At 41.7% G+C, this 12,188-nt stretch overlaps 1 protein-coding gene across 6 annotated transcripts in view; it reads left to right on the forward strand.

Annotated features, from left to right (window-relative positions):
* The window catches only part of ASXL2 (ASXL transcriptional regulator 2), a 212,289-nt gene that overhangs the window by 34,353 nt on the left and 165,748 nt on the right, over nucleotides 1-12,188 (forward strand). The window lies entirely within an intron of this gene.

Consider the following 12,188-nt stretch of genomic DNA (forward strand, 5'->3'; position numbering starts at 1 on the left):
CTCACTCACCCACCGTTTCCCTTGAGCAAGGGTCTCCTGAAGTTCTTCGTTCCGCGAGGGAATTCCAGGCGCCACGAGCAATGGCCTTTAACCAGCGCGGGAGAGGTGCGAGCGCAGCCCCGCCCACCCCATGCACGCTTACAAAGTTCCTTCTGTCGCAGACCCCTGAAGTTTACGACATCCAGAAAAAATGGCACTACCGGCCAAAGTTTATTTTTAAGTTTAAAGGTGCAGCAACGGCTCCTCTCACGAGCCGCACCTGCATCGGAGAAGGCTTCCGACACAGGCGGCGATCGTGAGAGGAGCTGCCGCGGCACCTTTAAACTTAAAAATAAACTTTGGCCGGTAGTGCCATTTTTCCTGCTTTGCCCACTCTTTAAGTGAATTCTCTTCACTGTTCAGACTCCAGAAGTGCTCCTCCGAGGCACGGAGAGACAAAAGGAGCAAGCCCAGTTAAACGTTTGCCAAATTAGCTCTGCTCCAGGACCAGCAGAAGGTGAGTTTTCCATAATTGTGCGACTCTAGACTGCCAAGGATTGACGACCATATGGAAGCATGTCATGTGGGAAGTATGCTGTTCGACGCGTGAGGGGGGGAGGACCTGTTCGTGCCCCTATGATTGGTTAGTTCTGCAATGTTAAGTGCTTTTCTGCAGTATTTGGCGTGAATTATGCATCAAGAAGGGGAAGGAAAGGAGGAAGTGAGAGGGGGGAAGGAAACTAAAGAAGAACGAAAGGGGGGAAAGCAGAAAGAGAAGTAAAAGAACAGGAGGTCCCTCAGAGGCCAAAGAGATAAGAAAGAAACATGACACTCAAAAATGAAAACATTTGCATGATTATAAAGAATGCAAATAAGTCTTAAAATGACCCATTTCTGTAAAACTTTATTGTTCAGAGGTAAGGCTGCTGCACAGGGAAGTGGGATGGGGGAGGGAAATGCTGGTGCACAGGGAAATGGAGGGGGAGGGAAATGCTGTTGCTGCTGCACAGGAAAGTGGGGTGGGGGGAGGGAAATGCTGCTGCACAGGGAAATGGAGGAGGAGGGAATGCTACATAGGGGGCAGGGAGAGAGACAGATAGAAAGACAGACAGCAGGAGGGAGGGAGACAGACAGAAAGAAAGGGAGAAAGACACAGGGGCAGGAAAAGAGACAGAAAGACAGACAGAGAAAGGGGGCCAAGGAGAGAGAAATACAGCAGGAGTTAGACAGAAAAAAAGACAGACAGACAGACATATATTCTAGCACCCGTTAATGTAACGGGCTTAAAGATTAGTATTACCTATTATTCTGAAACTACAGTTCTATGTGTCAATTTTTTTAGGCTAATTATTACATATACTAATGAAAGAAGAACATGTGGGAATAAGAGGTAATTAACAGGTCACCTATATGTGAAGGCCAGATAGGCATTTAGGACAATATTCTGTAAATGGTGCCTTAAGCTAAGCACTGGTAGGCAATGTACCAGCGCTTAATTTAAGTTGAAAATGCCATTAAAAAAAATTAAAAAGCATTTTAAAAAGGAAAATGTAGGCACCTACCAGTGTCATAAAAAACAGCACCTGCATTGTGCCTACAGAGACGCTTTACGACACCTAATGCCACTGTAAGGTGTGGTTAACATTGGAAGTGGCATTAGGCGTTGTACAGCACCTCCATAGCCTCGATTCACGTAAAAAGGTAGGCGCCAGAAATGAAAGTTTTGAAAATCCTGGCTTATATTTCTTTTGCTTACCTTTTCCAAAGTCACGATTCTATAAACGGTGTTATTGCATGATTGACATGCAATCAACAGCCGTTTTTAAGGCGGCTGTCAACAGTAGTGCCATTTATAGAGTCTGGGCCTTAGTTTTTGCTTATTTTACTAAGGACACTTAGGCACTTAGGGAGATACTTTATAAACAGCACCGAACCTTAGGCGCTGGTAGGCACCAGTACATCAGTTAATTGAGAAATGCTGTTTAAAATGATGAAAAATGGTAAAATTAAAGTGCCTACTGACGTCTATATAAAAGGTGCTGAAATCGTGCGGCTCTTAATGCCACTATGGGTGTGGCTAATGCCAGAAGTGGCATTAGGCACCATAAAGCGCCTATGTAGGCGCAATTCATGGCATAGATAGGCACCGGAAATGTAGGCCTGGAAAACTCTGGCCTACATTTCTGGTGTCTATCTATCCCAGAGGTTCTATGGCACCGTTGTGTGATTGACGTGCGATCGGCGGCCACTTTTCAGGGCACTGTATAAAGAATCTGGGCCTTATGGGTCTTTAGAAAATACTAGGGGTAAACTGGCAGAAATTACAGGTAAATTGACACTATGAACATTTACACCACTTCTGGAGCTGTACTTAACTGCACTGTATCAGCCATGTTAGCAGTTAACATGAAGGGTACAGTATATACTTTCTATTTGTTTGTTACTTCCTGGAGGACATTCAGGAGACACTTGATGCATGCATCGTTCTTGAGGGAGAATGATTCATCTGTTTCACTTTGATGCTCCTTGACACATTCTTGATGCTCTACATCAGAGACATCTCGGAGAAAACACTTTGATGAACCTGAGTCTATACATTCCAGTGAAGACCTTCTGAATTATTCTGCAGATGAGTCATATGGTATCCCCTTCCTTCTCCACATCCTCCACATCGTAGATCTCCACCTGAGAGTTTATTTTTCACGGGCATTGCGTGGATGGTTTTATTGACTTGTCTACAAGTACTCCCAAGTCTCTTTCCTGGGGGCTCTCTCTGAGTATAGCACCGAACATCCTGTATTTGTGTGTATGATTTTTGTTACCGACATGCATCGCCTTGCACTTATCCACGTTGAACCTCATTTGCCATTTCGCAGCCCATTCCTCGAGTGTGTTTATGTCTTGTTGTAGGTCTTCGCAATTCTTCTGTGTCCTCACTACTCTGAATAACTTTGTATCATCCGCAAATTTAATCACCTCACTCGTCGTGCCAATTTCTAGTTCATTCATAAATATGTTGAAGAGCATAGGCCTGAGCACTGAACCCTGTGGCACTCCACTCGTGATGCTTTTCCAGTCCGAGTATTGTTCATTTACCCCCACTCTCTGTTTCCTATCCGCCAACCAGATTTTAATCCACATGAGTATATCACCCTCGATTCCATGGCTCGCAATTTTTCCAAGTAGACGTTCATGCGGGACTTGTCGAACGGATGTCGACCAGGTCACCCTTGTCCATCTGCCTATTTACTTCTTCGAAGAAATGCAGTAAGTTTGGCAAGCAAGATATTCCTTTGCTGAAGCCGTGTTGGCTGGTCCTCATCAGTTTGTGTCCGTCAAGGTGATCGATGATGCGGTCCTTTATCAGCACCTCTACCATCTTTCCCGGTACCGAAGTCAGACTCACTGGTAGCTTAATAAATTGCATTTTCTTGATGATATGGAACACTTATCAGAAATACAAGTGGGTATTCTTTCTAATTGGGAAATTATATGGGGACACTTTTTGAACAGAGTCCCTTAGGATGCTTGAAAGAATGCCAAATTGGAAGAATGCTTAAGTGTGTTACTGTTTGGTTCTCTTTTTTTTTATTTATTTATTTATAATTTTTCACAAATTGTTTAACAACAATCTAAAGAAATTAACAATTGAAAAAGAAAATAATTATATTAAATTATATATAATAATTCCACATATATGACTAATCAGAGTCCACATATTGAAGAGAGAGTCCATCACCTCCAAGGGAAGTTGGATCTAAAAGAAAAGAAAAACTCATACAAATTTACAGAGTGCGGTTGGATTTAACCATCTGCCTGGATAGAGGACTGTATGGAAGGATCTGGAGCTCTAGACTCCATCTTACCCTCTAAAAAGAAATTTAATTGGTCAGGATCATAAAATATATATCTAACATTCTGGTAGGTAAGACAGCATTTGCAGGGAAAGCGTAACTGAAAGGTTGCTCCCATATTCAAAGTTAACTGTCGATAGGCCAGGAATTTCTTCCGTCTGGCTTGCGTCAATTTTGATACATCAGGGAATATTAAAACTTTGGAACCGTGAAATTCCACATTCTCAGTCCTATAGAATAAACGGATAACTGCCTCTTTATCCTGAAGAAAAACAAAGGTTACCAGTAAAGTTGCTCTAACAGTTATTTCTTCTTGAATTGATGTTTCCAGCATACCAGTGAGATCCAAGTCTCCTGATACAATCCCTTTGCTTTTCTCTTCTTTGGGAATATTCAAATAGTATAGTTTTTGGAGCGGTGGCATATTATTTTCAGGAAATTTCAACACTGATTGTAAGAAGGAATTAAATAAGTCTCTTGGAGTTTGAAATTTGGATACCGGAAAGTTCAACAGTCTAAGATTTAAATTTCTATTTGCATTTTCCAAATTTTCCATTTTTCTAACCAACAAAGATTTTTCCTTCAAATGTAAATTCATAGAAGCCTTTATTTCTGACACTGATTTTTCCAAATTGTCCGTTCTATTGGACTGCTTTTGGAGTTTCTCTTCCAAAGTTTTAACTTGTAAATTAGTATTCTGTGTTGAAGGAAAAAGTTGAGAGCATACCTTATGTATTGATTCAAGTCCACTCCAGATTGCTTCCATATCGATGACTTCAGGTCTTACTAGAGGAGGGGGGAAAGATATTCCGGGGATTACCCCATTAGCTCGCTGCTCCTCTGTCCCTGCTTCCTCACCAGCAACTGCTCCTCTGTTCTCCATTGTCGACTGCAAGAGAGTCGGCAAGCCGTGGAATACTTCTGGGGTCAGGGGTGAGTTCAGCAGCGTCAACGGAGAACTCGTCTCCGGCGCCACCTGCGCTGCCGATGGCGTCCCCGACATCCTCCCGGGCCGCGGAGGAGCTCCAGGACCCATAGGGCTAAGCGAAATATCGCTCTCCAAGACCGAGGTCTGCCCCCCTCGGTCAGCGGATGTGCCCGATCCAGCCGGTGTGGCATACGCTGTAATTGCCACCTGTCTCGCCGTTGAAGTACCAGATGAGGCTGGAAGAACGCCTCTCTGTTTGCCTCTGCGCTTAGGCATAATTAAGGTAAAAAAAAATTTTTAAATGAAATAGAAATCACCAAGCCAAGCAGGAGCAGCTTTCAAGGGTGACTCACTCCGTCGCCATCTTGGATCTCTCTACTGTTTGGTTCTCAGATGGAGGGGTGGGGGAAGAGTACATGGATAATGTTTTTCATTTTCATTCATAGCATTAGGTGCAGGTTGGGGTGGAGAAGGAAACATGGAAAGAGGAGCGCAACCCAGAGAGGAAACTGATGGCTATGTCATTCAAATGCAAGAGCTTTTGAGGAAAGCCAGGGAACCTGTCAGGCTGTGTTTGAAGAAAGCTCAACCCATCCACACCTGGGAATATATTCACTCTGTGGTCTTGTGGGTCTTCAACCCAGGAGATTGTTTCTTAGTACTCCAGTCATCATTAGATAATAAGCAAATCATTGAGAGGGTTCAGACTGCAAACTATAGAGTGGTCCAGTTGGAGAAGTGGAAAAAGATCCAGATCTTCCAAGTGAACCTCTTGAAGAAGCGGGTCACCAAAACCTGCATTCTAGTCCAGGAGGAAGATTTTAGACCAGAAGTCTAATTTATATCCTGAATTGTTTCCATCTGATTCAAGTACCAAACTGTCAGATGCACAGAAGGCTGATCTAGAATAGCTGGTGAGTGAAAATGATAACAGTATCTCCAATATTCCTGAAAAGTTCATCTAGCTTGTCATAATATTGTCATGGCCCCCAAAGTAGATGTCTGACTGTGACTGTACTGTCCAATGAGAGCATATATGGGAGCAAGCAGCACCAGTGACAGGCATCTGACTGAACTACCAATCAACTTCCTGCTCACAGCCATACTCTATGACTGCATCTCAGCAGTGCACATCTTCTGCTGATCTGTGCACTTCTTTCTCTGGCCTGGCTATATTTGCACAGAGAATTATGCAATTGAGTGCATTGCTATAAATTATGCATGAACATATTTGCATGTATAATTGCCCAGGGTGAAACAGCAGCTTCTTCAGTGGTGTATTACCAGAGAAATCTCATTTGGTGATGTTGAGTGTTTCAAGATTTTGTTGAAAACATTTTTGTTTAGTGAGGTATATCAATGTAGATTTCCTAGATTTTTTTTATTAAGTGTTTTGAAATTTATTAAGTTATTGATGTTTTAATGCATTTGCCTGTTATAAATTATGCATATTTGTTGGAATCTGCGTAGAAATGCTGATAGAGCAGAATATAAATTTTTAAAATAAATAAATAAATTGGACTGAGAAAGATCTCATTCAGGTGTACGAAGTCTACAGTTCTGCAATAAAAGGAGTTCCAAAGGCTAAATGATGTTTGAAATGTAGCTTATTTATCTTGAAACAGCCCAAACTGGTGTAGCTTAGTAGGGTTGGGTTTTTGTTTTTTTGGTTGGATGAAGACTCTGGTGGCTGATGAACTGTATATATAACTGACTGGTTTCAGGAATGTACTGTAACTAGCAAAATTGTGTGTGGCGTTGGGGAGGAGGTATCTTTTATTTTTGAGAACTGATTTTTAAAACAATCCAAACTGGTTGGACTTGTTGATTATATATCCCAAGAAAGTCTCCTAAGTCTTAAGGACTTTGAAGAAATTCTTCACCCTTGCCACAGGAAATCTTAGGAGCCCCATGAGTTGCATAATAACCCAATAGCTCTATGATCTGCCGCTTTGCCCAGGCCTAGTATGGAAGAGAGCTTACATGATATTTTCAAATGTTGATCATGAACATTCTGTTACTTCTGTGACCTACAAGTTTTGAGCATATTTCCAGTTTCCTATGGCACGTATTGTGCTGTATCAGAAGACTTTCAGAGCACTAGGTATATTATAATTGCATCTATTACAATTATTGTTTAGATTTCAAGTTTGTATTTTTCTTTTCTTTTTCTTGGTTTGCAATTCGACTCCAGAAGGTAAGAAAAACTTTTAAGATTATTAACTTAGCGCTACTTGAGATTTTACAACATAAATGGCTAATTTCATAGTCTGTGTTCAAGATATTGAATAAACAGAAGTATATATGTATACGAAAATAACATTTTAAGGTCAGCTGACATTTTTTCACATTGTGATAGTGAGTTTGTCTTCTGTTCAGTATTTCTATATACTTTAAAGCTGAACTTTATTAATAGAATCCCATTAGTACATCATATGATTAGTATATCATATGGAAGGAGCTTCTGTGCAACTGTAGAAGTTTTAAGGATGTAAGACCACCTGTGTTCTGTTTCTTTTTTAAGTTGTTCCTGTGCTCTTCTTCAAGGTATTTTCCTCCCGTTTAGTTAATTGTATTGCCTAGTTAACTTTTGTTTTTTAAAGTTGGCAACTTTCCGCTGAGGCTTCTCAGCGCTGCTTGCATCCATGACACTGGTTCTATATCAACACAATTATCTTTCCAGATTTTTCACTCACTTTTATTCTTTTTCTTGACACATCATTGAATCATGGCAAGAAGAAAACCTTCATTCCTAATCCATATGTATTGTATAATCAGAAGGTCATGGAGTAATAAGAAAGACCAAAATCCAGCTTCTTCAACAACTGACTTTTGTTTTCTGTAAATTGAATAGTCATAAGTGCAAAAGTATCATCAACTGGAACAAACCAGAGGGTCATCAAGTCCAGTATTGTGTTTCCAATAGTGACTATTCCAGGTCATACATATCTGGCATTATCCCAAAAAAGTAAAACAAATTTTATTCTGCTTAACTCAGAAATAAGCAGTGGATTTTCCCGAGTCTAATTTAATAATGGTTTATGGACTTTTCTTTTAGGAACTCATCCAAACCCTTTTTAAACCCTGGTACTCTAACCATTTTTACCACATTCTCTAGCAATAAATTCCATAGCTAGCTTACTTGCTGAGTGAAGAAATATTTTCTCTAATCTGTTTTAAATGTAGCTTCATACATTGTATGCTTCCTAGTCCTTATATTTTTGGAAAGAGTAAACAAGAGATTCTTGTCTACCTGTTTCACTCCACTCCAAATTGAATAAATCTTGATTATATCTCACCTCAGCCTTCCCATCTCCAAGTTGACCAGAATTGCACACAATATTCGAGGTGCATTCGCACCACGGAGCAACATAAAGGCATTGTAATATTCTCAGTTTTGTTATCCATTCTTTTACTAATAATTCCTAATATTCTACAGTAAAATTTCAGCTAACAGGCATTCAAATAACTGGTGCTCTCAACCAACCAGCAAAAAGTTGTTTGCAAAACAAAAAAAATGTCTCCCATGCTCCTAAGACAATGTCCAAAGTGGTGCTCCTGACCCAATAACCTCCCCTCACTCCTGCCCCAGAGGCATCAGCAATAGCCAAAAATATCCTTCCAGCTCTCAAAGCATTGCAGCAGCCACCAATCTCCCTCCCTCCCTCCATTCCTGAAGCACCAGAGCCGATCCTAACAACCCGCTCCCTCCATCCCAAAGCATTAGAGCTGGTCCTGACAACTTCCTCCCTCCCCAAAAGCAGTAGAGCCTGTCCGGACGACCTCCTCCCTCCATTCCCAAAGCAGCACAGCTGGTCCTTACAACCTTCCTCCTGCCCTCCCTCCCTCCTCCTTCACTCACCTGATGATGTAGCGGCAGCCAGTGAGCAGAGAAAGCACTGGTAAACAGACAGCTTCTAGCCAGTCCCAGCAGGGCCTTTCCTCTGCCGCATCACTTCTGGGAAAGCAGCAGCAGTGGCACAAGATGGAAGAGTGATACCAGAGGGGTGCTGGCCTCAACTTCTCTGGCTTCACGGTAGAACTGAATGGCTGGACAGCCTCTTGTTAAAAGGTGTGCGGCTATGCGGCTGTGCAGCTTAGAGGGAACATTGGCCCCTGGATATTATCACTGTCTGCTAACAAAAAGGTAAGTATAATTTCACATACTCAGGGTATCTGAGTGGATCTGTTTGCTCCTTGCATAATAGTCGTGGAAAGAACCCTGTGGCCCAGTCTAGCTTATTTGAGGCCCCAGCAGTGCAAATCAATTAGCCATCTTCTAATTAAGTACCATAGCTGATTCCAACACCCCAAGGTCCCACTAGTTTCATATCTCGAGTTCAGCTGTCACCCTTAATCCGTGACTCGAGTATGTGGAGAAAGTACTCTAATCAAATGCCTCTAATACGTTGTGAATGTATCCTTTTATGCCTCCAGAACATTCAAAGGTTCCACTTTAATTTGTGCTGCTCTAGCACCTACCACACTACCTTGTCAATCTAAAGTCCCCTGCCTAGTTGTAAATGTAGCTCTGTAACCCTTCTCCAATTCCCCAGTAAATTGTGAATGTACCCTCAATCCTCTGCCTCCAATATATTGTGAATATGCTGCTATATCCCTTGCCCCATTTCTTCTGCATAATGTGCATGTACCCTTAATCCTATGGCTCCAAAACACTGTGAATGTATCGCTGAAACCCGTTCTGGGCTTCTGGGGAGGATGGGCTATAAAATTAAATAAATAAATAAAATTAATGATTACTAGTAAAAGGTCTGCAGTTTCATTTTTAACTTACGTGTGCAAAACTGCATGTAGAAAAAGAAAAAAGAAAAACACCTACTAAAAATTAAAGTATGGAATTCCGAACCCCATGTACTCACTGCTCCCATCTAATGTATCCAGAATTGCTCTCTGACATTTAATCTGTATTCTATGTCACCTCCTGTTACAGTCTGTATCTGTTCAATAACAAACCAATGAATATGTTCAAAAGTGTGATTGAAAGTTGTAAAATATTCCACCAGAGGAACAGACATAACTGCTGTCTATAATCAGCTATGATGTTCTATCAATCTTGTTCTGATTTCTATAACAGTGTGTCCCATGTCCAATTTGTTACTTGGGAATAAAAATCACATAAACTACAAATGTCGATTCACACATAGTAGCTCTCAAAACATATGTTCATGAAGTGTACAGGTGAGCCTACTGCTCAGTATCCAATGAGGTATCACACATAGTCCAATGATTGCATGGCTAATGATGTCCCCTCAATATCTCTTTAATGTCCTGCAACCTAGAATGCACCACGTGATCACATACATTTTTGTCTGTGGAAAAAGCTATGCATTGGCCAGAAAGAAAAAGGGTGAAATTCCAACAGATGCCAGTGGCAACAAATAATACTTGCCACCCGAGTGACCACTGTTGAGTAGCTGAGAACACAAATGTGTTGATCCATCATCTTTTTGTTGTTGGTATTAGAATGGAGCAATAATTCTCTGCTGGCACATAACGCTCTGAAATATGCACTTCTGATGACACTCTTGGGATAACCCTCATCCAGAATTTTTTTCTCTGTTGTGCTTCCTCCTTAAATTGATCTACAGATATGCCGTATCTTCAAAAACTGACTAATAGGTAACGAGTCTATACAAGTGCTGCCCGATTCAGAGAAAAATATTTCGATTCGATTCACCCTGTTGAATCGATTTTTCGATTCGATTCACTGTAAAAGTCAATAGGTTCTCCAAGTGGGAACGACCTGATGTCTCAGCACTTGAGGAAAAGACCACGTAATAATGTTTATAAGATAAATCATATAAATGATTATACTGAAGCAGGGTGTCCTCAATGAGAGAGGTAAGCGAGGGGAGAGAATTCTCCAGCGCTTTACACATTAAGGTTAATCACCTTCTGCCTGCACACCATCATAGGACACCTCATGTGTGCTCAAATTAATCAATGTGATAAATTAAACAGTGATATACAATTGATCAATCACACGAGTGCAAGATCAAACAAGTTGTTCCCACTCAGAGAACCTATTGACTTTTACTGCTTTTCTGTGTGAGTAGATAATTAAGCAAATTTCTGATAGCCTACAGAAATGATTCTCAGCTTCAATCCCCAGCCCCCAAGACTCACCAGCCCCCATTCCGATTCTCAGTTTCCATCCCCAGCCCCCCTGCCTATTCTGAGCTTCCATCCCCAGCCCCCAAAACTCACCAGCCCCCCTGCCGATTTCAGCTTCCATCTCCAGCCCCCCTGCCGATTTCAACTTCCATCCCCAGGCCCCAAGACTCACAAGCCTCCATTCCGATTCTCAGTTTCCATCCCCAGCCCCCCTGCCGATTTCAGCTTCTATCCCCAGCCCCCCTGCCAATTTCAGCTTCCTTCTCCAGGCCCCAAGACTCACAAGCCCCCATTTCGATTCTCAGTTTCCATCCCCAGCCCCCTTGCCAATTTCAGCTTCCATCCCCAGCCCCCCTGCCGATTTCAGCTTCCATCCCCAGCCCCTAAGACTCACCAGCCCCCATTCTGATTCATTTACTTACTGGACTGGATATTAAATCGCAGGGCAGAGAGGAGAAATGCGGGAAAAGCCAGCCAAAAATAGTATTTGCTGCTGCCGAGGTCTGCTGCACGAGGTCCGCTCGCTCGCCGATTGACTCTCCCACTACTTTCGTTTTTTCCGATATAACTTCCGGTTTCGCAAAACCGGAAGTTACATTAGATGGGTAGAGTCTGGCTGCCGGCGGCGTGAAAATTGTCTTGCAGCTGAATCGGTGAGTCCGGTTTTTAGCAAAAACAAACCAATTTGAATCGATTCACCTGATTTGAATCAGTGAACCGATTCAAATCGTGAATCGGGCAGCACTAGTCTATACTGTTCTCCCAGGGGAACTCAGAACAGTTTACATGAATGTATTCAGGTACTCAAGCATTGTTCCCTGTTTGTCCTGGCGGGCTCACAATCTACCTGGATGGAAGCTAGAATAATGAAGATAATTGTTACAATCAGTAGGTTTGATATATGCTGTAGTTTCCAAATCCTTCTCCTGTTTACAAACTTGTACATCTAAAAATAGATTTCTTGATGACAATTCAGAGTAGTCTATAAATAGAGTACAAAGTGGCCACAGGGTGTAAGACAATACTGCAGGGTAGACCCAGGATTGAAAGAAGTGTAGGGTAGCCTAAGACATAAGAAAGAGACTCATCTAGTCCTGGTTTTACTCTCTTGCATCTAGGTTGGGTACTTTGGATTTCCTTCAAAACTGTGCAGACAAAAGGGTTAAAATTAGATCTTTTTTTTCTTTAATAACTTGTATGATTGTTTATTTTGGGGAAGTTTAAGAATTTGCATGTTAGTATTTTAAGATCAGTGTGTGTTTGTTCAGCTATGTTTATGTGTTTTCTTTTGT

This window comes from Geotrypetes seraphini, chromosome 3, assembly GCF_902459505.1.
Source record: "Geotrypetes seraphini chromosome 3, aGeoSer1.1, whole genome shotgun sequence".
Lineage (NCBI taxonomy): Eukaryota > Metazoa > Chordata > Amphibia > Gymnophiona > Dermophiidae > Geotrypetes > Geotrypetes seraphini.